We start from the raw sequence: 27754 nt of genomic DNA, 5'->3' as shown, positions 1-27754 counted from the left end.
CCTTCTTGGATGCAGTGGAATGCAGCCAAGGTCATGCACGTCCATAACTATGTGTATGTGATTATATTACAAAAAAATGTTAATGCCTGTCTTTTGCAAGGAGACTTTCTGCCTCTTGTTTTCTGCAAGGAAACAAACTTTCATGTTGTAGGCTGCCACATGAAGTGGGTTACATGGCCAGGAGCTGAAAGCCACTTGTGCCTTATAGTCAGCAAGAAACCCAAGTCCTCCATACAGCAAACTGCAAGAACTGAATTCTGTTGGGAACCACAGGGTAACAAGGCAGTTCATTCCTAAAGGGAGGCTTAGATGAGACCATAGCCATAGCCAGTGATTTGATTGCAACCTTCTGGGACCCTAAGGTATATCACTCCCTGGTGACTAGCTAAGCAATTCTTCAAGTCCTAGTTCACAGAAACTGTGTAATAACAATTTGTGTATTAAGTCCCTAAGTTTTTGGTAATTTTGTTATATGGCAGTATATAACTGATTTGAATACAAAGTAGATTCACTAACAGAGATCTTATCATGGAGAATATTCTCTAAAATGAAATAACTGAATACTTGAACATGAAGGGGAAGATAAGTAAAGATATTTGGGGTTTGACTTTCTATTTTCCTTCTTTTTTATTTGTTCTTTTTAGATATACATAACAGTAGAGTATATTTTGACATATTATACATACATGGAGTATGACTTATTCTAATTAGAATCCCGTTCTTGTGCTTGTACATGATATGGAGTTTCACTGGTAGTATATTCATATATGAACACAGAAAAGTTATGTCTCATTCATTCAACTGAATGAATCCTCTGTCCCTTCCCTTCATTCTCCTTTGTTTAATTCACTGAATTTCTATTCTCCAACTCCTTGAGATGCGTTAGCATCCACATATCAAAGAGAATGTTCTACCTTTGGTTTTGGGGGATTGATTTATTTCATTTAGCATGTTAGTCTCCAGATCCATCCATTTCCTGGCCAAAAAAAAAAAAAAAATCATAAAATCATTCTTTTTATGGCTGAGTGATATTCTGTTGTGTGAATATGTGTCTATATCTCCCACCTTTTCTGTATCCATTCATCTGACTTCCTCTTTTCAAAATGTGGAGTTGTAATAGTTACTAATGCTATAATAAATCAAAGGCTTTGTCATTTGATGTTTTAAAAATCATATCTTTGTCTGATTAGATAAGGTCACATTAGAAATTTGTATAACCAGACGTCTATCTATTTCATAGCCTGACTAGTGGACAGTTCTCTTTTTCTACCATCATAACCTAAAATCTTTTAGCTCCTTCACACTATTCAACATGGAGATGAACTAGAACATGACCTAGCTCTACTTTCTCACCACTTGAGCTTATATCTATTCCTCTTCATCTTCTTAATTTTCACCTCTCTAAATTCTTTGTGTTTCTTTTCTCTTATCCGTTTGTAAGGTCTTGCTAAAAATGCATCTACTCTAAGGAGCTTCCCATTACCCCCTAAATCTAGCTTAAGTGTTCCTTCACTGTACTTCAATAAAGTATTTAACCTTGCCATATATGCTTGTCTTTTAATTGAAATTTCTTCCTCATTATTCTTTGTCCTTCACTTGAGTGTAAGCATAATAGAAAATGCATTATCTTGGTCCTTATTTGTTTCCTACTATTTAGTACCTGGTTTGGTAGAGGAATGTGTGTCCACATGATTTTATTTAAATGTATAAAAAGATGTCTGGAACAAGACAGGGATTCCCCCTCTCACCACTTCTATTCAACATAGTTCTAGAAACACTGGCCAGAGCAATTAGACGAAAGAAATTAAAGGCATAAAGATAGGAAAAGAAGAACTTAAATTAGAACTATTTGAGGATGACATGATCCTATACCTAGCAGACCCAAATGTTCTACCAAGAAACTTCTAGAGCTAGTAAATGAATTCACCAAAGTGGCAGGATATAAAATCAACCCGTATAAATCAAAGGCATTCCTATATATCAGTGACAAATCCTCTGAAATGAAAATGAGGATAACCACCCCATTCACAATATCCTCAAAATAAAAATAAAAATAAAATAAAATACTTAGGAATCAACCTAACAAAAGAGGTGAAAGACCTATACAATGAAAACTACAGAACCCTAAAGAGAGAAATAGAAAACGACCTTAGAAGATGGAAATATATACCTTGTTCATGGATAGGAAGAACTAATATCAATAAAATGGCCATATAACCAAAAGTACTCTATAGGTTTAATGCAATGCCAATCAAAATCCTAATGGCATTCCTCGCAGAAATAGAAAAAGCAATCATGAAATTCATCTGGAAAAATAAAAGACCCAGAATAGCAAAAGCAATTCTAAGCAGGAAGAGTGAAACTGGTGGTATAGCAATACCAGATTTTAAACTATACTACAGAGCAATAGTAACAAAAACAGCATGGTACTGGTACCAAAACAGGTGGGTAGACCAATGATACAGAATAGAGGACACAGAGACCAATTCACAAAATTACAACTACCTTATATTAGGCAAAGGTGCTAAAAGCATGCAATGGAGAAAGGATAGCATCTTCAACAAATGGTGCTGGGAGAACTGGAAATCCATATGCAACAAAATGAAATTGAATCTCTTTCTCACACTATGCACAAAAGTTAGCTCAAAATGGATCAAGGAGCTAGGAATCAAACCAGAAACTCTGCGTCTAATAGAAGAAAAAGTGGGCCCTAATCTCCATCTCATGAGGTCAGGCTCCGAATTCCTTAATAGGACACCTATAGCACAAGAGTTAAAATCAAGAATCAACAAATGGGACGTATTCAAACTAAAAAGTTTTTCTCAGCAAGAGAAACAATAAGAGAGGTAAATAGGGAGCCTTCATCCTGGGAACAAATATTTACCCCTCACACTTCAGATAGAGCTCTAATATCCAGAATATACAAATAACTCAAAAAATTAAACAACAAGAAAACAAATAACCCAATCAACAAATGGGCCAAGGATCTGAACAGACACTTTCTCAGAGAAGGATATACAATCAATGAACAAATACATGGAAAAAAATGCTCACCATCTCTAGCAATCAGAGAAATTCAAATTAAAAACACTCAAAGATACCATCTCACTCCAGTAAGAATGGCAGCCATTATGAAGTCAAACAATAACAAGCGCTGGCGAGGATGTGGGGAAAATGGTACACTTGTACATTGCTGGTGGGACTGCAAATTGGTGCAGCCAATTTGGAAACAGTATGGAGATTCCTGGTAAAGCTGGGAATGGAACCACCATTTGACCCAGCTATTCCCCTTCTCGGACTATACCCAAAAGACCTAAAAAGAGCATGATACAAGGACACAGCTACATCAATGTTCATAGCAGCACAATTCACAATAGCTAGAATGTGGAACCAATCTAGATGCCCTTCAACAAATGAAGGGATAAAAAAAGTGGCATTTATACATAATGGAATATTATTCAGCACTAAAAAAAATAACAAAATCATGGAATTTGCAGGGAAATGGATGGCATTAGAGCAGATTATGCTAAGTGAAGTTAGCCAATCCCTAAAAAAACAAATGCCGAATGTCTTCTTTGATATAAGGCGCGGGGGTGGGGGGGGGGGACTCAAAACAGAGCAGGGAGGAAGAGCATGAGAAGAAGATTACCATTAAACAGGGATGAGAGGTGGGAGGGAATGGGAGAGAGAAAGGGAATTGCACGGAAGATGGAAGGAGACCCTCATCATTATACAAAATACATATATGATGGTGTGAGGGGAGAGGGAAAAAAAGAGAAATGTGTTACAGTAGATGGGGTAGAAAGAGGGGAGGGGAGGGGGGATAGGAAGGGCAGCAGAATACAACAGACACTATTATGGCAGTATGTATAAATGTGGCCGTATAACCAATGTGATCCTGCAATCTATACAAGTGGAAAAATAAGAATTCATACCCCATTTGAATCAAGTGTATGATATGTCAAAAGATGTCATTGTAAAAGCTAAAAGCATTGGAGTCAGATACATTTGTATTCATATTTTCATTCATTCTGTGACTGTGGGTAAATTACAAAAATATGTATTAACCTTGATTTCCTCATCAAGAAAAGTGAGGATTAGTAGCTGTTCCTTTTTCTCTGAGTCATTCAAACCTTAATTCATTTTTCAACAAATGATCTGTTGTTTGTGTTTTTACAGGGTGTCAGACATGGTCCTAGGGTTGGGATACAGGATTGTGCAAAAGAGTAAGAATTCTTACTTCCAGAAACAAAACTTAAACAAAATATTTAGAATGTACAGTATTCATGCCACAGTAAGTTATAAAGAGTAAAGTTAATTGCAGAAGAAGAACAGGAAGGATTGGAGGGGCATGTTGTGATTTTAGATAAGATGCCCAGTACACTAGGTAGGCACCAGTTGGGTAGGACCATGAAGAAAATGCTACAGCAAGATATGCCAATAATCAGGGAAGGACAGGTCTGACTGAATGCTGGGGTACTGGTAGAGAATGATCTGAAGCCCATGGCACATGGTAGTTCTCAGGAAATGTGTGTAACTGCATCACATTCTATTCTCCCCATATTGGCATTTGTAAATTACACACTTGCTAATTGCATATTTTGTTGTTTCTCCTTGAAAAATATCTAAATGGTATCGCTGTCATCACGCTCCATCTATCATAGGTACTGTGACAAAGTCTTTCTACTTTGATTTCTCTGAATGAAAAGTTAAAAATTAACTCTGCCAGTGGCAGGTAGCCCCTAATCCTTCTTCAGCTTTGTGAGCAGAATGAAAGAAAGTCAATATCCGAGAGAGAATTCCACGGGGCAAGCTTAAAGCTGCTCAACTCGTCCTTGTGATGGTCCATCATGACCTATGGAGACAGGGAGGCTAGTTCACAGCAACAGTTTATAAAGTCTTGCATCATTTCATTCAATTTCCACGCCGGGTTCTAATTCTCCAGGATTTATAGAGAATTCAGCCTCCGGAATTCTTGAGCACCAGCACCCTAGAAAGAAAGAGGTTGTACTGATGGAAGCAGCCCTTTGGTCCAGTTCACAAGGATTTTCAGGTCTGCTAGATCCATTGTTTCTGTACTGCTCTTGGGACACAGGGAGGCTGGGAATCCCAGTGCCTAGAATTTAGTTTCACTTGATTCTCATTTGACAACACTTTCCTGAAAAAAAAATGTTCTTTTTTGTACATTATGCCTTCACTACATGTCCATGTGTATCCTTAAATATTTCAGTGGATGGAGGTGTGTTCTTCTTCATAGGTTTGGGCTTTTAGAAAAAAAAAAACACCAGTAAAGGATATGCCTTATATTTAATATCAGTTTTCATACCAATAATCTATGTCCCCTGAAGCAAGTCAATGATTGAATAGTTACTTACTGGAAGAGGGAAAGATGAAGGACAAAATACAAATATATATATATATATATATATATATATATATATATATATATATATATATATATATATACAAGTTACTTCACTAAATTTTTACCAAAAAATCCAGGTGGTAATATCTCCAAGAATATTGACACTTACCAGAGGTCAATATCAATTGTAATTCATATTTAATGTCAATTATAACTTGCTGCATCACCCCTCTCTCTTTCGTCCCATATGATTTTTCCTCTGTGTAGCAATGACTTAAGTTTTTCATAGCTGCTCTTTAAAAATACCTGGAAAAATTCCACATACTTTAAAAGGTTTAACCAATATTTAAAAACAGGCAAACCAAAACTTATCTTTGTGCATTACCAAGTTCTATACCGTTTGTATCAATAAGTCACAATTTGAAAAAAATCTGAAAATAATTGTAATCCATTAATCTTCTTTTATGGTTTCCTCCAGGATGTCTTTTCAAACATGACTCAGAAGCAGTAACCCTAAATCAAAAGGTAATAAATGACTCCCTGAGATTATAGCTAATAAATGCTTTTGAAGGTGGTTGCAAGTGAAATTTGCCTACTTCAATTGAGAGGACCTTAGCCACATAGCAAAGTCATTTGCTGAGTGTGGTTGGTTCAGGGTGCTTAAAAACCACAAAATCTGCAGTGGATTTAGAGGGAGGAAAAAAAACACCAGTAAAGGATATATTGTGAATTACACTGTTTTGCTCTGTTATAATATTTTAGTACTTTTGACCTGTTTCCCCCATTCCTGCAAAATCTCTCAGGTGGAGCATCTCACCCATCACTTTCTTGCACTCTCTGCTTAGAAAGAAAAAAAAATACTTTCTATAATTCACAATTTTTACAACTTTCTGTGAACTCCTGCAGTAGCATATTTCAAATCAGAAAACATTTCATAATTAAACCCTATATTGTATTTTTATTTGGTGGTCTCCTGTAGTCAAGTTTTAGTTCTCTAGCTAGATTATGATTATAAATTGCATGAGGGAAGTAATAAGCATATTATTTTAGAATTTTTTTTTAGAGATTCTGAATATTCTCAGCATGGTGCTGGTGAATAGCTATTTTTTGTAACAGTTTTTGAGAACTTCGTACATGCAGCTTCTCTGCTAGCATTTTGCATACACATTTCAGTTAATGCTCACATCAATAATCCAAGGAAATTATTGTCCCTTTTTCTCCTAACAGATGACATTAAGACAGGCAGAATATCTTGAAAATATGTATATACAACAAAGACACAGTACAAAATCATGGAACTGGGACCTTCCTAAAAGGAAGCAGAGGGATTATGAAAAAAAAAAAAAAATCCATAGGAAGAGGTCGACTTTCTCAACCTTAAACAGGAAATATAATTTAATTATCTCTCTTATCCTATGAGGAATATACATTCTTTTATGTATTTCATGTAACACCTTATTATGTTAAAACCAAATTATTTCAAGAAAGGAATCTTACAAAGAAGACTTGGAGATTAGATCCTTAGACACGGATTAAAGAAGCTTTCTAGGCAGAATGGTGTACATAGTGCAGAATGGCAATATTTCAAAGGTCATATAAATGGGTTAACTTAGGAAGCATTAATTGATATTAAATTCTAGGCATTATGCTAAGTGTCTTGAATACAAAGAGGAAGAAATATTTTGGGGTTCCTAGAAGCTTTCATTCCAATGGAAAAAAGGTATATGTGCACAGAAAACAATAATGATCCTGATACAAAAAAAAAAAAAGACTCTCATTAAATGGTATGTATTCATGTGAATACAGATGAATGAGTCAGTAATTTTTTCTAGGTAGGATATGGTGGGAAGTTTAGAATACCCTACAAATAAAGTGGTATTAGACTTATGACTTGGAAGATTAAAAAAAAAAAAAAAAACTAGAAAAGGACTAATTAGTGAGACATGTCTAGCAGTGGTTTCTATTGAATAAAACATGATTTGTACAGAGACAACACATGTTTATGATGTATATAAAAGGAAGAGACATAAGAAACAGCAATAAAAAATTGAGAATAGAAATTGAAAGGTTTTCTTTCTTGACATTCTTCACTATTGTGATTTCTCTAATATCCCATGGTGGCAACATCTTTGAGTCTTGTCTAAGTGAGACTAAATAGACATTTCCAGGAAAACTGGATTACCTAAAAATGAGAACCTTAACGATATTTCACTTTGCTTTCCATATCAATTACACATTCTCCAGATACTTTAAATGTGTACATTTGACTACACTCACAGTATTCTTAACATAATTTTTGGTACTTTCTATTGACACCAGTGTCCAAAACCAATAGGCCAATTTTAACCCAGCCTGGAAGCTTAGTGAAATAGGGATAAGAAAGCCAGTAGGCAGGGTGGCAAGTCTTCTAGAATATTCATTGAAGTAAGCTAATTTCATGACATCCATAAAACGTTTGCAATAGAAAATGAGCTCTCTGGAGGAATAATGCTGGATTTATTTTTGTAATTTCCATACTTTTTACTTTTCTTTCTAACTAGTTCAGACAATTTAGAGTAGTTTTCCATATTTTCTTTTACTCTATGACCATGTTTCCACCATATTAAAATGCGTTGCCTTTCACACCATTTTAACACATCGTGGGAAAAAAGTGAACAGAAATATAAAATAAAGTCAACTCATTTTTTCCCTAAATCTCACATTTTTTTTTTTACATAATCATAGAATAGAGTTTCCCGGTACATGTTACAATGGCAGAACAGGTAAGATTATATACATTCTTTGGGAAAAATAAATTTCAACAAATAAATAGGTGAATTGGATAAATAATTAAAAAATTATCTCTGAAATTAGAAATATTATATCTCTATAAACATTGCATGAAGCACTGCTATTGGTAATAATGTTACACTCTGAAAATAGTTAACTGTAAAATTTCTTTTACTATGTACCATTTTTAATGCAACATTATTCTTTTTTCTTATTTAAAATAACTTCATTGATATATAATTGAATATAGGGAACATGTTTAAAACATACAATGTGATATTTTGACGTAGATACATGCCTATATAACTTGTTCCCTTGGGAATCCCTCCAATCTATCCCTCTTTGCCTTCCTGATCTCACAGTTATTAGGTTACTGTCACTGTATTTTAGCTTGCATTTTCTAGAATTTCATATAAAGAGAATAATAGACAATGTAGTATTTTTTATTTATTTGGAGGGGAATCTAACTTCTTTCATTCAAGGAAATTATTTATAGATTTATATATCCATGGTTGTTGCATGTATCAACTGTTCATATTTTTATTCCTGAATAGAACTACATTGAATATGTATCCCTATTTTATCATCATCATCATCATCCTCCTCCTCCTCCTCATCATCATCATTATTTTTGTTCTTTTTAGATATATATACAGTAGAGTATATTTTGTCACATTGTACATATATGGTGTATAATTTATTCTAACTAATATCCTATTCTTTTGATTGTTCATGATGTGGAGTTACCCTGGTCCTGTGTTTATATACAAGGATAGAAGAGTTATGTTGGATAATTCTACTGTCTTTCTTATTCCCCTCTCCCCTCCCTTCACTTTGTTCCCCTTTGTCTAATCCAATGGACTTTTGTTATTCCCCTTCTCACCCTACCTTGTTGTGTATTAGCATCCATATATCAGAGAGAACATACTGCCTTTGGATTTTTGGGACTGACTTATTTCACTTAGCATGATATTCTCCATTTCTATCCATTTACCAGCAAGTGCCATAATTTCATTCTTCTTTAAGGCTGAGTAATATTCCATTGTGTGTATTTACCACATTTTCCTTTATTAATTCATCTGCTTAAGGACACTTAGATTGGTTTGATAACTTGTCTCCTGTGAATTGGGCTGCTATAAGCATTGATGTGGCTGTGTCACTATAGTATGCTGATTTTAAACTGAGGAGTGGGATAACTGGGTCAAATGGCAGTTCTATTCTAAGTTTTCTGGGTAATCTCCATACTGCTTTCCATAGTAGTAGCACCAGTTTGCATTCCCACCAGCAATGTATGAATGTACCTCTTCACCACATCCTCGCCAACATTTATTGTTACTTGTATTCTTGATAACTGCCACTTTGACTGGAATGAGATGGAATCTCAGCACAATTTTAATTTGTATTTCTCTAATTGCTAGAGACATTAAACATTTTTTGTACATTTTTACCATTCATATTTCTTTTTCTCTGAAGTGCTTGTTCAGTTGCTTTGCCCTACTTTTATTTATTTATTTATTTTTACTGCTCTATCTATTAATAGGCTAGTATCAGTTTTCAAATGTGGGCACAACAAATTAGCACAGACTGGATGCCTTAAACAACAGAAAAATATTTCACATAGTCCAGAAGCTAGATGTCAGAGATCAAATAATGGCAGGTGGATTTCTTCTAAGTTCAATCTCCTTGCTTTGGCTTACATATGGCAGTCTACTCTGCATCTTCACATGGCTCTTCCTGTGTGTCTGTGTCCTGATTTACTCTTTATATAATCATACCGGTCATATTTCATTGAGACCCACTCCAGGGACCTCACTTATCAGTAATTACCTCTTTAAAGAACCTAGCTCCAAATATAGTCACATTTTGAGATATCAGGGATTAGTATTTCAACACACAGGTGTTTTCGTGTGGGGAGAGAGGGGAGATTTACTTCAGTCTACAATAAGGTTCTCTCCACTTTTGTGTCTTAACATTCACATAAATATTTCTGTGTGATATTCTTTCCTTACTTGGGGGCAAGTCCTAGAAATGGAATGTCTGCATTATATGGTGTGAAAATTTAACTTTAAGGAATAACTAAACTTTTCCAAGATAGTTTTATCGTTTACAATCCAGGAGCAACACATGAGAGTTCCTGTTTCCTCCCATGTTCACCAACACTTGGCTCCGTTAATCTCTGAGTATATAGGGGGATCGAGGTGACAAGAGAGAGTGCATGCTGTGTGTGTGCCTGCTATTTCTTATTTTAATATGGATTACAGTAAGCTCTTAGTGCCTTGGTACTTTGTGGAAATTCCATTGTTTTAAGTTGGACTTTTAATTTTTTTTTTAAGAGAAGTTTTAAGTTCATGGCAAAATTGAGCAGAAAGTAAAGAGATACCCCTTATAAACCACCTTTCCTCACAGGCATAACTCACTATAACCAACTCCCACCAGAGTGGTACATTTGGTATAATTGAGAAACCTATCTTGACAGGTCATTGTAACCCAATGCAATCTTTCACATTGTCACTCTTAGTGTTGTATATTTTATGTGTTTTAGCAAATGTATAATGATGAGCATCACACAAAGATTTTATTGCCTTAAAATTCCTCTGTGCTCACTCCTTCCTCTCCCCTAATCTCTAGCTGCTATTTATATTTTATTATCACCATAATTTTGCCCTTTAGAGAAAGTCAAATTGAATCACAGAGTGTGTAGCATTCAGATTCATTCCTTCATTTAGTAATATGCACTTAAGTTTTCACCATGTGTTTTAATGGCTTGATAGCTCATTTGTTTAATCACTGAATAATATCCCATTGTCTGGCTATACCACAGTTTGTTTACTGATTCACCTACTGAGGGACATCTTGGTCACTCCAAGTTTTTACAATGATGGATAAAACTGCTGTAAGCATCTATGTGCACGTTTTTGTGTGGACATAATCTCCAACTTTAATAGACCTGCTTATTTTCTCATTGTTGTGTTTTAATTGTTATTTTATGTTTGGTATAATAGTCCTATGTTATATATGTCTTTTGTAAATAATTTCTCCCAGATGGTGGCTATCTTCTCCTTCGTCTGACATTGTCTTTTTTTAAAAGAGAGAGAGAGAGAGAGAGAGAATTTTTTTAATATTTATTTTTTAGTTTGCCGAGGACACAACATCTTTGTTTGTATGTGGTGCTGAGGATGGAACCCGGGCCACACACATGCCAGGCGAGGGCGCTACCGCTTGAGCCACATCCCTAGCCCTGACATTGTCTTTAATGGAGCAGAAGCTTTTGATTTCAATGGAATTCATTTTGTCAGTTACTTTTCTCATGAACTGTGCTTTTGATAGCATAATTCAAAATGTATTAGAAGACCCCAAGGACAATTAGATATTCTCCTAAGTTATCTCCTAGGTATTCTATAGTTATGTGTTCCATTTAGATCTGTAATCCATTGTGAGTCAAGTTTTTGAGAGGTATAATTTCTATATCTAAATTATTATTATTATTATTATTATTATTATTATTATTATTATTATCATCATCATCATCATTAGCAGCAGCATGTGATTATGCACTTGTTCCAAAACTATTTATTAAAAAGGTCCTATTTTCTACATTGTACTATCTTTGCTCCTTTGTTGAAAAAAATTGCCTATATTCATGCTGGTCAACTTTGGGACTTTACTCTGTTCCACTGATCTGTTGTTTGTCTATACAGTCTTAATTACTGTACTTTGTGTTTTAATTGTTATTTTATGTTTGGTATAATAGTCCTATGTTATATATGTCTTTTGTAAATAATTCCTATCATTTCTGGTGTCCTAGGTTCTAAAATTTGAAGATACAAGCATTAATTTGAGATATTTATTTTCTGCTAGAGGCCTTTATTGCTATACTTTCTCTCTATATCCAACACATTTTTTTTTTAGAGAGACAGAGAGAAAGAGAGAGAGAATATGAGAATTTTTTAATATTTATTTTTCAGTTTTCAGCGGACACAACATCTTTATTTTATTTTTATGTGATGCAGAGGATCGAACCCAGTACCCCGTGCATGCCAGGCGAGAGCGTTATCTCTTGAGCCACATCCCCAGCCCAGTCCAACACATTTTATATGTTTCTTTCCATCTTCACAAAGTTCACAGTACTATCTCATCCATTTCAATGACTGAAGTGACCTTTAGGTTATTTAGGAATTTTAACTTAGTTTCCAAATATCTCATAATTTTCAAGTTATTTTTTAATATGTTTTTTATTGATCTAGGATGATAAAATTAACTTCTTTCTCCTTGGTAATAGTGTTTATCCTGATAACTGCTTCAACTGACATTAGTATTCAGTTGTTGAATTTTACGAGTTCCTTATGTATTCTCGATGTAAATCCCATGTCCCCGTGTCAGATACATGATTTGAAAATATTTTTTTTCATAATGTATAGGTTGCCTTTTTACTTCATTGATATTTTGTCTTTTTAAAATTAAATTATTCTGATTTGTTATACATGATGGAAAAATGCAATTCATTTCATATTACATATATAGAGCACAATTTTTCAAGTCACTGATCATACACAAAATATTTTTACACCATTTGTGTCTTCATACATTTAGGGTAATGATGTCTAACTCATTCCACCATCATTCCTACCCCCTTGCCTCCTCCTTTCTCCTCCCTGCCCTTTGCCCTATCTAAAGTTCGTCCGTTCCTCCCATGCACCCCCCATCACCATTATGAGTCAGCATCCTCATATCAAAGAAAACATTCAGCCTTTGGTTTGGGGGTATTGACATGCTTCACTTAGCATTATATTCTCTAACTTCATCCATTTACCTGCAAATAAAATGATTTTTATTCTCTTTTGATACTGAGTAATGTTCTATTGTGTATATATACCAAAGTTTCCCTATCCATTCATCTACTGAAGGGCATCTCTTTTGATCCATCTAATTTTTAAATTTTCAAGAAGCACATTTTTCTAGTTTTTTTTTTCTTTACTTTTTTGAGGGATACATTTGTTGGACATATAATTCTAGGTTTACATCAGTTTTTTATAAAGTGCTCTAAAGATTTTGTTCCTATCTTTTTAGTTGTATCGTTCCAATGAGAAGTTTGCCACCTTCGTTATCTTTATTTCTCTGTATCTAAGGTTCTACATTTTATCTCTGTCTCCATTTATCCTTTTTCTGGGTTGTTATGGATTTATAGAAATTTCGTATGAGTTGTATTTTATATTCCTTGTGCTTGAGGCTTGTTGAATTTCTTGAATTATTTTTGGTCATTATTATCTCACACATTTATTTTATCCTCATCCCATTTGAGACTCTGAGTGCTCACATTTGGCTACATGATTGCATGCCTTTCTCCTGGATTGTTCATGACTTACTTTTTATTCTTTTTTCTCACTGTGGTCCACTTTGGATTATTTCAATTGCTATCTTTTTAAGTTCAAAAGTTTTTATTCTGAAATATTTTATTTGCTTTAAGCTAAATGGCAATTTCATTGAACAAATATAGTGGTCGTGTATTTTTTTTTTTTTTTTTTACTAATAATGCATCTCATAATTAACAAAAGTTGCTCCCATTAGTTTCTCCATACATTTAGTTCCTTGATACATTTTTTCAAACAGACAGGCATTTTGTATTTCTGGGCTTTCTCTTAATGCTGCTTGTTTCTAAATTCTTTTACTTGTTGAAATCTAAATAATGTTATAAATTTTACTTTGTGTGAAGCCTTATTATTTGCCCTTTAGAAACTATGTTTTTCTCTTCATTATTTTCCCAGGGTAATATTTTTAAAATATTTTCTCATTTTCAGTGTGTTTGGATTGTCTTCTACTTACTCAAACACTAGGGTTATTCCTCTCTTTCCTACATTACTAGCACTTGGAGGTTAAGGCCCATATTATCTGTGCCTTCAAAAGTTTTTTCCATTCCAGTCCTCATTAAGTGAGTCAAAATGGAACCTCTCTTTGCAGCACTATCTCACGTCCCATATAAAGATATTTAAACAGATTTACACAGAACTTCTCCATCTGGAAGCTTTGAATGACACACAGGTTTTATGAAATAATGAAACTAAGAGGTTTATCATCATTCAGAACTTTTCATCATGGTAGTTTTGCCTTCTGTGGGTCCAAAGTTACCTGGAAAGGCAAGCACAAAGGCAGTTCACAGCAGTTAATGAATTTTTATTACCCTTCTATAGGCATGGTTCTCAGACAGACCAGGCAAGGTGATGGCTCAGGCTGTCTTATGGGATTATTATAGATCAGATATATAGAGATCACAAAATCCCTTCTCCCCAGCGTACAGCAGAAATGCAAGTTTGGTATCTAGCTTTCCAGAGTCATATATTTTTTATGACATTTAGGTCAAATGCCTGGAGATAATTTTACCATTTCTTATTTTTTTTTTAAGCTAAAATCTAGTTCTTGAAAATCTCAAAAGTATCAAACATTGACAGATAAAAGGGTGATCTGGGTTCCTCCCAATATTACACAATTGCTATATGTGAAGAATTAATGGAGCTGGCTTGTTTCAAAGCAGTTATTCACATTTATGCTATTAATAAATGAAAAAAAAAAAACCCTCTCTAGATGCTAGGACATTACACCTATTTATTCTGATACTTTATCTGCATGATTGCAGTACAGGGAGCAAAATTCTGAAATTATTCAGCTTTCCTGAATAGTGTACTCCATTCTGCTTAATATTTAATATTCATAAACCTAATAAATACTTAATAAGTCTTGTCAATTCCCTATTTTATTATAAATCTTACTCTGACCCCATCAAGAATCAGGAGCCTGGTTGATAAGCTATGCAACTTGAATAATGAAGGTAACTGATGAGCTTGTTAATCATCATTTCTCAATTTTTTTGTGTGTATACAGATTACTTGGAGATCTGGTTCAAATGTAAATTCAGTTTATTATATCTGTGTTGTGGCCTGAGGTTCTGAATTTCTAACAAGCTCTCAAATGATGCCAATGAAATTGGCCCATAGGTCACAACAGCAGCAAAGTTTTCAACATATGAGTTCTTGATTGGAAGATGGCTTATGTTTTATAGTTTAATGTTATCCTGTAGGAAATACAACCCTGCTGTTGTAGGCTGAGGCAGAGAGCAAGAGGCTCAACATCATAATCCCAGCTGCCCAAATCTACTTCCAGCTCTGATCTGGCTCACAGAACCTTGGACCTCTCTCTGGGTTTTGTATACGCTGTCCTTTTGATGTTTCAGTTCTCCTCTGACTGACTGCCTTGGCCTCAGCACTGTTTCTTAAAAGTTACCAGTAATCACTGGGAAGAAGAGATGCTGTGAGTCTTGTCCAAATGCACATTTCATTGGCCCTTCTAGAGCATTATTATGTAGGTGATGCTCTGAAATCTGAAACACATGCTTTGAAATACCCACACTCAAAATTAAAAATTGCTGACATATTATTTTCCTGGCAAGACATTATCAAGTTGGGCATGTTTCTTTGCTATTTTTCTAAATTCATTCTACATCCTCTTCTCATCTGTAAAGAATCCCACCCAAGGATGACCATGTATCTTTGGGTATCAGGTTGTATCTTAAGCTCTGTCCAGGTATGTTTCCAGGATGTAGTCTTTTTCTACTACCTAACTTTTGTTTCCTTCACTTTCTACCTGTTTCACTTTCTCAGTTATCTTTTGCATTCCATGTTCCATTTTATTTACCATTGTATTAAAACTAAACCCTAAAGCATCAGTGTCAATTTTACCATGGATGTGATTACTTGAAGCCAAATAAAATCAATTCAATATACATTTAACATTCACATGTATGTTCGCCACATATATTGTCATTCACATATATGTTCATCATTCACACATATGTTCGTATGGACCAGGTTGCTTTGGGATGAAAATATATCAGGACAGGGAGCCAACTCTCAAAGGGTCTATAATTTATCTAGTTTTTGAGAGCAACATATTAGAAGCATTTTATCAGATAATCAAAACTTAAGAGACGCTGTCTAAACTTAGTGAATATATATTTATTCTTGCCTAATATTCTTTTGGAAGAGCATCTGTATTAATTTCTTATTGCTGCTATAATCAATTGCAAAGCAATTTAATGGCTCAAAATCGTATAATTCTGTAGGAAAAAAAAATTAAAAAAAAAAAAAAGTCCCAGTGGGCTAAAATTGAAGTTGCTTTTTGGCCTAAACTCTTTCTGGAGGTGCAAAGGGAGAATGAATGCTTGGCCTTGGATGTCACTGCCACTCCTTGGCTCTCAGGCCCTTAGCAATGGCATCAGCCTCACTACTGGTCCATGATTACACTTCCTTCTCAGGATTTGAGCTCCCTGCTTCCTTTTTGTGAGGATGATTTTGTCAAGCCAAGTTTTATCTGGCAAACCTAAGATAATCTCCAAATCTCAGTACCCTTGATTCAATCAATCCATGCGGTCCCTCTTCTGCAAAGATGATGATTTCACAGTTCTGGAGGTTAGAACATGGGCATCTTGAGAGAAGTGGGGAGTATTATTCAGGCTCCCCCAACATCCTTTCCCAGTTTGGTCCATTTGCTCTGGCTGAGGCTATTCCCATACTCCATCTCTGGGTAGGATCTGTAACTCGGACTGAGAAATTAGAGGACTCTTCCAGGAAAGCTACCTTAATAAGTTCTGATATGGGTCTATAACCAAAGCTAAGAAAGTGTGATAACTCCTTATTACTTTTGTCAGAATGATTTTTTAAATATTTTCTCTTTCTCCAGGGTTTTTGTCTGAGCTTTCCATCACTGTGACAGAATGCCTGGAAAAAAAAATATTGATAAGAAGGAAGGTTTTACCTTGGCTCATGGTTTCAGAGCTTTTCTTGTTGCTTAGCACAGTTGCTTTGGCCTTGTGATGAGACAGGACATCATGGCAGGAGCACTTGGCAGAGGAGGCTTTCTGGTCTTACAGCTGCTGGGAAGTAAAATGAGACAAGAGGGTCCCAATAGTGCCTTCAAGGGTGTGCCCCCCTCTGACCGGTCTTCTCTCCACTGGGCTCTGTCTTCCAAGATTCTACCATCATAGAATAATGCCAATATGTCTTTGGGGAACATTTCAAAACCATAGCAGTTTGGAAGTTTGTAAGATGATTCTTGATGATTTGATAGCCATCTTTTCACCCATATGGAAGATTCTCACCAGAAAAGAAATAAACACAGAGAAAAATGTTGGTGTTAGATGGAGAACAGGGAGAAAAAAATTCTGATGACTTTTTTGGAGCTACAAAAGGTAGCCCATGGCTCCACTCCTCATTTTTTCTTCATCAAATTTGAGATGTTTTTACTCAATTAACAATAAAGCAAACATATCTGTGCAGAGTATAGTTTGGGCACTAATTAAAAAACCCTATAAATAAATAGAAGGAAGACCAATAGCGTAGCACAGAGAAGGAGTGAGAGGGAGAAAGGGAGGGAAGGAGAAGTACTAGGGACTGAAGTGGAGCAAATTATATTCCATGCAAGTATGATTATGTCCAATTGAATCCCAATGTTATATATAAGTATAATGCTCTAATACAAACACTAAAAATAATAATTTTATATAAAAATAAAATATACCATGTGGATTATCTTAATCATAGATACAAGGAAAAATGAGTTAAGACAAAGGTTTGCCATCAAAGGATGAACATAAAACCCATGCTGGGACCCAAGATAATTAGCACTTTACCAGGGCAAGTGGTTCTGAACTTTGACCATTCTGAGCATAACTCTGACTTTTGTCTTTATGGGTTGGCCCTTTGAGCTGCAGAGTTATGGATCCGGATAAGTAGCTGCATTAAGTTGCCCACTAGAAAAGACATGTATGTGTTACTAAATGTTGTGAATAGGCTGCTGTAAGACGTAATTAAGTGAAAAATGATGAAGTTGAATAAGACATATTTTAGGAAGGAAAACAACCCAACTTAGAGAGGGAGATTGAGTCAACCCCATGGCTAAATTTATTATAAAGAATTTAGTGAATTAACTGGAGTTATTGGTATAAATGGAGATAACCATAAAGCTTTTTATTCTGTTCTTATTAGGACTCCTGAAGGTGAGATACTTTTCTTTAATGGTCACTTATTTTTCCTTCTTGTTTTATAAAAGAAGCTCTAACAAGCAGATGGTCCAGCTCTGGCTCTGTCTGCACAGTTCTGAGTGCCTTCCACCTGCTGGGGTGCCCTGGATTTAAGAGGAGATTCCCAGCTATGCGAAGGAGATGACAACAGTGCAGATCTAAGCTCAAAACAGCAGGTTGTATGGCACAGCAGTTGGGATATTCACCAAGATTAGAAAACTTCAGAAAGTGTTGCTCATGAAAATCTGAACTGACCTTTAATTAAAGCTATAAGGAAAGAAACTTTTTTTCAAAGCTGCTGTGAATGGATGACAGATGCAAGATTTATTGCATCAAGAATTTAATCAGAAAAAACATATTTTCTTTCCTAGGGATGTTGTAAATTGTTTCGTTATGTGGAGGAAAAAAAATGCAACACCTCTGTGCCCAGTTGCTTATTTCTAAGTCCTTTTGATTTCCCGAATGATGTGAAATATTTGATTTTTTTCAATTTTAATCAGATATTTAAATACTGACATCATCTGGAATATGTGAATAGCCTAATATAATGTTTTTCATTATTGGATAAGCCAGAAAAAAATGTATTTCCTAGATTCGCTTAACAAGGACACAACAAAATGACAATATAATTCAAATTGTTCATGAAAAGCTGGTCCTTTGGCATTTCCCAAAGTATTATGAAATACCAGAGACCCTAAAAGAGAAAAGCAAACAGACACAAAACTCCTTTAGCAAAGTATATTAGAAAATACGTAATCTGAAAATAGCCCTAGTGACATGCTTTGTCCCAAAAGAATAAGCACAGTAAATTTACCAGTGATAAAATTAGACTACATGTAACAATTCAGGCACTAGCCCTGCCATTTGAATTTAATATCATGTATTGCTTTCAATAGTAAAGTTGATTATGTGTTTAATAAGACTTTTAAGGTACTCTTCTACCAACCACTTCTTGGCATTTCTGGTTGACTCTTTTAGAAAGTCTTTGTCCTAATGAAAAATAAAAGAGGCAATATTTCAAAAGCCAATTTCATTTTTAAATGCCACTCTGAAATAGGACAAGGGAGAGAAAGCACAGAAAAAAGGCAATTATAATAGTAAAGTGTGGCCCAAAGCAATGTGCAGAGGATGCACTCCTGGTACTGATTTATGTCAACATGACCCCCCATTCATGACATTGAAGTTGAATTCACAGGATTATAAACAGGCAGTGCAGTCACAGAAAATGGTGAAGCAGATTTCCAGATTCAACCATTTCTTATCTGATCCTTGTCAAAACGATAAAATTCACACCTTGGCCTCATCTGTTCTTATTACAATCTTTGTCATTGGAATGAGGCACCTGAATGTTAATAACGAGTGCCATCCAGGAAAGCTTGTAGTCTGCAGTGCTGTGGTAACCTTTTCAATATTCTATATTTGATTGGCTCCCCAATCCACCCTGATTTCTCACATGAAGTTGAGGTTGTAAAAGGTGATAACAGAGGAAACCATCCAATCAAACTGCAGAACCTTGAAAAGGTCAAGCACATATAGAGTTGCCTCTCTGAGAACATATCAGAGAAATGAAATAAAAACCCTCTTCTTATCTGAGGTTTCCTAATATCAGTCTTGGACTAGAGCAATTCCAATAACAGGAGTTAAATAAAGAAACACCTTGTCCATTTCCATGAGAATTTCGAATTATGAATAGGAAATGATTTGCTTGTTTATTTTTTGTCTTTCTAAATAAGCTTGATTTTATGCAGGATATTATGTGCATATTGAAATTGTATAAACAATGTAAAACAACATTCAAGAGAATGCAGGAGTAGGGGTTTGATTAACATGAATGCTAATCCCAGTTCTATCGTTGATTAATCAACTAATTTTGGTCAATGAACTTAGCATTTCTCAACTTCAATATTCTAATCATTAATATGTCCTCAGAAGCACTATTTTAGAGATGAGAGAAATAACATAATTATTCACTATATAAAGTCAATGGTGGCAAACAGTAATAGAAATAGCAATATAGTAGATAAAGTGGCAGAAACGTTTATTTTTATATGTGTACTAGATAATAGAATTAAATTAGGCTATTTTACCAAACAGCTATATAACTAGTAGGCATATTTAAAACATACATTTTGATAGTGAAAATGTTCAAGAAATGTGTCTAAAGTATTTTCTTCTTACCCCCAGAATTTAGAAACTTCTACACAATACAGAGACAAAAAGGGGTAAATTAATTTAGTTTCTAATGGAGAATGAGAGGTAAATTAGATATATGCTTCCTGATCTAAACTATATTCAGGATCAGAATACTACTTCCATTTTCTGCCTTGGATTCTCTTAGGAGACATTGGACAGGAGACTATCACTTTGCAAATGGTTAAGCTGAAGAGTGTGTTTTACTTATGAATGGGATAATGGTAGAAAATCGTGGCTGGAGGCCTCTTGAAGACCCATCATATTCCAAAAGCAGTGTGGGTACTGAAGGTAGACACACATTCCTTTCATATTCTCTTCTTGCTCTTGTATCCCACACCCCGGAATTGGATGCAATCTGAGCTGTGTAGAAACAGTTCAGCAGAATTCACTTATAAACAACAACAACAACAAATTACTGTGGTCAAACTCTTGGAGATTCTATAAATATTTGTATTAACAAACTTAATACAAAATTACAACTTTTGCTTGAGATTGGTGTATTGGCATAGCTAATGAAGAGAAATTTCATGCTTAGAAACTATAAAAATATGTGATCTTTGTAATATGCTGAATTCTTATCTTTTTTAGAGGAATCATTTTAGAACTTCATTAATACAAATTAAGGAGCTTCTATTTATAGCATAATGCTTCAGTGTAGCACTAAATAATTGTTATCATATTGATACTTTAAGGATTATTTGTAGTAACTAGAAAGCAGATTTTTAATGCTGAGGTATTTAGTTGTATTGTAAAGCGAGATAAAGGCCAATCTAATTTCACGAGAATTCATTCTGTGAGTAAGGTTCAGGTATGTGAAAATAATTAAACATTTTGGGATTCCCTAAAGGAGAAGATATGTCAGATTTTTTCCTTGTAATTTTGCTTAAGCAAAATATGGGAAAATATGTAATAAAATCATTAACAAGACAATGAAATGGTAGACTTTAGGATAAACGAGATCATCAAAATGATGAAAATAGTTTCTAATCACTTCTCCTTTTCTCTTTCTTTTACATTTCTCTTTCCTTCTGTCCCCAAGCCACCCCCCCACCCCAAACACACACACACACACACACACACACACACACACACACACAGTGAAAGGGTGAAGAGACAGATATATACAGAAACAGAGACAAATAGAGAAGAGATGGAAAACAGTGTTATTTAGTGGTCATGAGAACATTGTTCAATCCTTCAACATGCAGGTGTTTTACTGACTGTTGACCAAGTTATGTATACAGAACAGGAACACTGTAGAAAACTGGTATTGTGTTTTCCCTCATGGAACTTATGGGGAGGGGCACATTTACCAATTTATTGCTTCCCATCAAAATGGGACAGATGGAATAATTCCTTGCAAATATAAAACAGGAGGTTGGACCATAGTTTGAGATGTCGGAGAATAATACAACAGATTATTCATATTCCAAATATCCAAGGGGAATCTGACAAGTGAGTCTCGTTTGACTCTGAAAGCAGAGAAGGATTGGAAAGCACGAAAGGCAATGACATTGACATTTTCAAAAGACTTGAAAGTAGAAGTAGCATCTTCAAAGAACTGGGAAGAAGGGATAAAAATAAGCTAGTTTTGTTGAAGGCCAGAGAGGGGAGTGCTGAGGGCTAAGTCACCAAGCTGGAAAGGTAGATGTGGTCAAAGCATGTGAACTTCTTGGGTCACATTAAGTGCCTTCTTCATTATCCTGGGAACATTGGCAGACTTTCAATATTTCAGAGAGAGAGAGAGAGTGCTGATCTGAGGTTTCACAGCTCGCTCTGAATACTATATATCAAATGGCATGGAGAGGGCTGGAGTAGCAGGGAGAACAAAGGTCCACTTAAGAGAATTGAATGGAAGCCTGAGAGGTATGGAGAATGTTGATTCTGTTGTAGATTAATTAGAAATATCACTGTGATACAAGTGTGAGGTAGGGGCTTCAGTATTGACACTCCGGGTTTATAACTGATAGAATTCAAAAAAAAAAAAAAAAAAAAATAGAGGCCAATGGTGTTACTTAGCTCTCAGAAGCCAGATGCAATGAGTGTCATCAGAAAGCCCTTTGTGGCAATGTGTGCTAAACTGTAGAGGGTTATGGGGATAGTGTATAAAACATAGCATTTGTCAAAATGAAATAGATAGGTTGATTTTGTAAGAAGTCCTCTGTTATTTCTTTCTGTTTGTCTTATTTGTGCAGGGTCCAGAGTGGTGAATTACGTGGCAATAAGAATATACAGGCATCAAAAACACTGCTCCCTTAACATAGTCAAAATAAATTAAATATATATCATCAAGAGACTGAATAAATTGCTCAATAAAATATCATAATCTACGTCCAATTTTTAGTCTTGAGATAGTTTTTAGAATCCTAAGGAGTTCTATGTGTAAGCATGCACTGCAGAAAGGGGAGCATTCAAACATTTTAAGGACTGTTGTGTTGAAGACTGAATTGATATAGATAAGCTGAAATCTAAAACATCATCGTATTCCCCTGTGAGAAGTGAGGTCAATGGGATTCAGTTAGTAAATGCACTCCTGGTGCAATTCACAGTTGCATTACTAGCAATTTCTATAGTCTCTGAATGTACAATTGAACATACATGTTTAATAATTAGAAGAACATCTGCCCCCCCACTCCCCTCCACACACAGATTTTTTAGCTTATAAGAGCTGTCACAGCAAAGAAGGCCAAATGGGACAGTCCATAGCTGCTCTTTTCCCTGGGAACAGTGACACAAATTAGTGCTATCTTTAAAAAACTAAAGAATTTTAATGTTAGTCCACATCTTATGTCCATTTAATTCATCAGTCTGACCCCTACATAAGACAAATATTAAAGGATAAATAGAACTAAAAAAAAACTCAACAAAGAAGTAGTTCCAGTTGTAGCTTTTCTGCTAGATATTGTATTTTTGTACTAGAGTAGATTTACCTAGCCTCATATAAGTGATCTGCAACTATTAATCTGATAAGTGTGTTCTCATCCATCCCTATCAGCAAAGGATGTGAAGTTGTGCACACTTAGTTGGAACAGACATCTATATAAGTTTATGGTTTAGTTTCAAGGTTCTGCTAACTCTTTTTCCCAGATACAGTATTAACTAAAGATACCTGGAAGAGCTGGACATTTCATAGAACATCAAATTGATTTATAACACTGACAGTGTTGTGTTTGGGGACTGCGGAAACAAGAAGTAGCTGGTATATAGAGGGCTTGGTGAGACACATGTTCATGAGGATGAGAGACAAAAACCTATGTTTGTAAAAACCCACTGCATGAGTGATTTAGTTTTTATTTGAAATTGATTTTTTTACAGCAGTTTGGGATTTGACAAAATAATAGAGAAGAAAGTACAGAGATCTTTACCCTGACCCTGAAAATTTTCTTTACCTTAGTGTGGTACATTTGTTATAATTGGTTAATCAGTATAAAGCCCAGAGTATATTATTAAGGTTTACTCTTTGTAATGAATAATTCTATGGAATTAGACAAATGCATACTGTCATGTAAATGAATAAAGATTTTAAAGTTCTAGTGGTCAGTGGCAAACTAAGACATTATATTGAAGCTAAAGAATAATGAATTTAAATTTGAACTAAATAAAAGGAAGTATACTTGGCAACACCCTTTTGTTCTGAAGACAACATTCTGCCCAAATTGGAATATTGCTACAATGGGAAAGATAACAGGAAAGGATGCTAGCTTTGAGTGTGGCAGAAAACAGAAGGAACAAAGCCTCAGGTTCAGGATGAGTTTCAAGCAATTCCATCTCTTGGGTCAAATTGCACAGTATTTTATGTGTTAGTGCTTTAAAAAATGACATATGAATGAGTTTTTTTGGAGCTCCTGTGAATGAATAACATGAATGATCTCTAGAATTCTGGAACAAAGCCATTACATCTGTGTATGGAGAATTATGTGCCAAGAAAACAATAATAATGAAACAAAATAACTCTTGAACAACAATGGAGAAGGACCATCTGGGCATGGGGCATCAAATGACCATGCAACCAGATATGTCTATCATGTATTTGGTCTTATAGTGTCTATGAGATTGTCAGTGTGGGTCCTACCAGCATCCGTCGATCTTAGGACCATCTGAATCCCAACATAGTATAGCTCCTCGAAGTCCCTGTGAGTCATTATGCATCAATTTGACTTCTAGAACACCATATCGTGGAAATAGTGACATGTCATTTTGACAGACATAGACATACATTCTAATTTTGAGTTTCTTTTTCTTTTCTTTTTTTTTCTTTCTTTTTTTTTTCATAATATGGATAGCATTACTACTGAATTTCTTATTGAGTTTTTAATCTACTAATCCTGGTATCTAGTGTTTCATCAGACCAAGGACCCTTATAGCAAGAATTTCCAAAGGATTTATTAATCATAACACAAGCTACAGTGACTAAAAGCTGCTGGCCTGATATTTCAATGGGACAGCCTGCCCTAGTCTTAGCAGTGAAGATCAGAGCACTGTCCTTCAGGACCCAGGGTTTGCTCTAAAGCAGTAACCTTTTACATGGTGTTGTCATGCTGATAGACAGAACATGTGAGTCATGGAACCAAGGTGAATAAGCAGCCTGTACCCACTTACTGTTTAACTGAGAGAATTGCTAGGGGAATTTGTGCTTCATATTCACACAACTCTGCAATCTGCAGGGATAGAGATTCTGGTCCTCAGATGGAGGGCTTTTGCAATAGAGGATTCCCAGGAGCTACAGTGAAACATAATTTGTAGCTGTCACTTTATACTAACAAAACACAAATAAAATTAATAGCGGTTTCTCTTTTATAATAATTGATCTTGACCTTTAGGAAAAGAAAATGAAAATATTATACCATGGGGCAAGAAGTAATATATATATATAGTAGGTGATACATTTGGGAACTTTTGGTACACCTTTGCCTGATTTTGATAATATAATGATAATTGTAGCAGTCATAACTGATATGGGCACAATAACAAAGAGGACTCTTCATGGACAAGAGTTTGTATTTTACCTAGAGGAAAGTTACAAAGCAGTGGTGCTGGGTGAGGAAGATGAGGATCTCAGTTGGGTAGTACAAGAGACAGTGACTGCCATTGGTGATCCTTAAATTAACTGACACACTGGAGCTCTAGTGTTTTCTGCCACCCCTCCTCTGCTAAGTGTTCCTCTAGGCAGAATTGTTCCTGGAATTTTGTTAAGATGTCCCCACTCCTTATATTAAGAAATAAATCTGAGAAGGAAAGGATAAGGGGTAGACTGTAGTAGTAACTGTAATATGTTCTCCAGTCACCCTTTGGAAATGAGGTGACTGCTGGATTTGCTACCTGTTTGTAATCCTCAACTGTCAGCCTTCTTCAGGAAACAGAAAATAATATACATGGACAGGGAACGATTGCTCAATAAATACATTCAGGATGTTCTGAGTAAAAATGGGAAATAGAAATAAAGAACACAATGAGGAACTTTTGAATTACCATTCAACAAACAAGTATTTTTAAATGTCTGATAGTCACAAATACAGAGAAGAGATGAATTTAAATTTATACATTGCTGATGTAGGGTACATTTATTGAATAGTTCCATTTTATATCCAAAAATTGAAATTTTATAATCTTATGACATAATATTTTTGAATATTTACTTGAAACTTTCTTATCCTTGTGTGATGGAAACAGGGAAAAGAAGGTACACAAACAAAGGTTTTTCAGTAGCCTTATAATAAATCAAATGTCCATCAAAGGAGGCATAGATAAATAAAATGTAATTTATTCAGACATGCAAATGTTATTCAGTATTCAAAACAATTTAACTAAACCAGTACAAAACAAATATGGATGATTCTTGGCAATATAGCATTTAATGAAGAAGTAAATTTCAAGAAACTGTCACCCAGTATAATATTGAAAAAAACAACAACTTAAAAACAAACTATTAAGAAATAACTACAGAAGTGATAAAATGCACAGAAAGAAATATAAAAAATGATAAATGTAAATTCAGAATTACTATTGCCTCAGGCTAGGCATAGGTGGCTTGGGAGTCTGTGTAGTTGATTGTATGTTTTTTTTTTTTTAAAGGGATGAGCTTTATGTTTCTTTATCCATCCAAAATGTGTATGTATGTATACATATACATATACATATACATATACATATACATATATATATACATATATCAAAATGCATAGTGAATTTTTGAGTATCTGTAATTTATTATTTTCACACAACAAATTTGTATGTCAGAGAGTTCTCCAGCAAAGGGTGATAATTTACAACATGAAAAGAAAGATACTATTAAAACAAATCACACTTCCAAACTCAAATAACAAGACAGGCTGGTGTCATTTAGTAGAAGAATACAGCCTGAGCATTTGAGAACATCACTTTGTTATAGGATAGCAAAATAATTGATGATGACAGGTAGTTTAAAAGAAATGGTGAATTTTTCTTCAGTATATTCAGATTAATGAACCCAGGAAGTAGGAATTATTAGAAGAAATAGTAGGGATAAAGCTTCTTGGAATAGATCTGAGCGATATTTGGATGTGACAGAAAAAGTACAGGCAACAAAGGCAAAAAATGGGTTTCATTAAACTAAAACGTTGTGTGCAACCAAGGTAACAATCAACAGAGTGAAGATACAATCTGTGAAGTAGGAGAAAATATTTGCAAACCATACTTCTGACAAATGATTAATATCTAAAATATATTAAGAACTCAAACAACTCAATAGCAGGAAAACAACTTGTTTGAAAAATAGGCAAAAGACCCAAGTAGACATTTCTTTAAAGAGGATATACAAATGATTTTTCTTTAAAGAAGATATACAAATGAAAAAATGCTTAACAACACTAATTATCAGGGAAATGCAGATCAGAACCACCATGAGATATCACCTCACACCTGTTAGAAAGGCTGACATAGCAAGTGCTGACAAGAATGCAGAGAAAAAGAAATTCTCTTATGCTGCTAATGGGAACATCACTTAGCACAGTGATGGAAAATTGTATGGACGTTACTCTGGAAACTTCCATACAATAATCCAGCAATCATAATACTGCGTATATATCCAAAGGCTATTAAATCAATGTCTTCATGAAATATACATTTTCCCAAGTCAATAACATCATATTCATAAATCCATGATCTAAAATAACCCAAATATCTATTGATGGATGAATAAATAAAATGTGGCACATACACCCAAAGGGAATATCATTAAGCCTTGAAAAGAAAGAAATACTATCTTTGCCATTTGGATCAACTAAATAAGTCAGACCCCCAAGAGACAATTACCACAAGCTCTTACTTATATGTGGGATCTAAACAAGTTGAACTCATAAAAATATAGAGTAAATTGTTAGTTA

This window comes from Marmota flaviventris, chromosome 9 (genome assembly GCF_047511675.1).
Source record: "Marmota flaviventris isolate mMarFla1 chromosome 9, mMarFla1.hap1, whole genome shotgun sequence".
Taxonomy (NCBI): domain Eukaryota; kingdom Metazoa; phylum Chordata; class Mammalia; order Rodentia; family Sciuridae; genus Marmota; species Marmota flaviventris.
Note: the sequence above shows the minus strand (reverse complement) of the source record.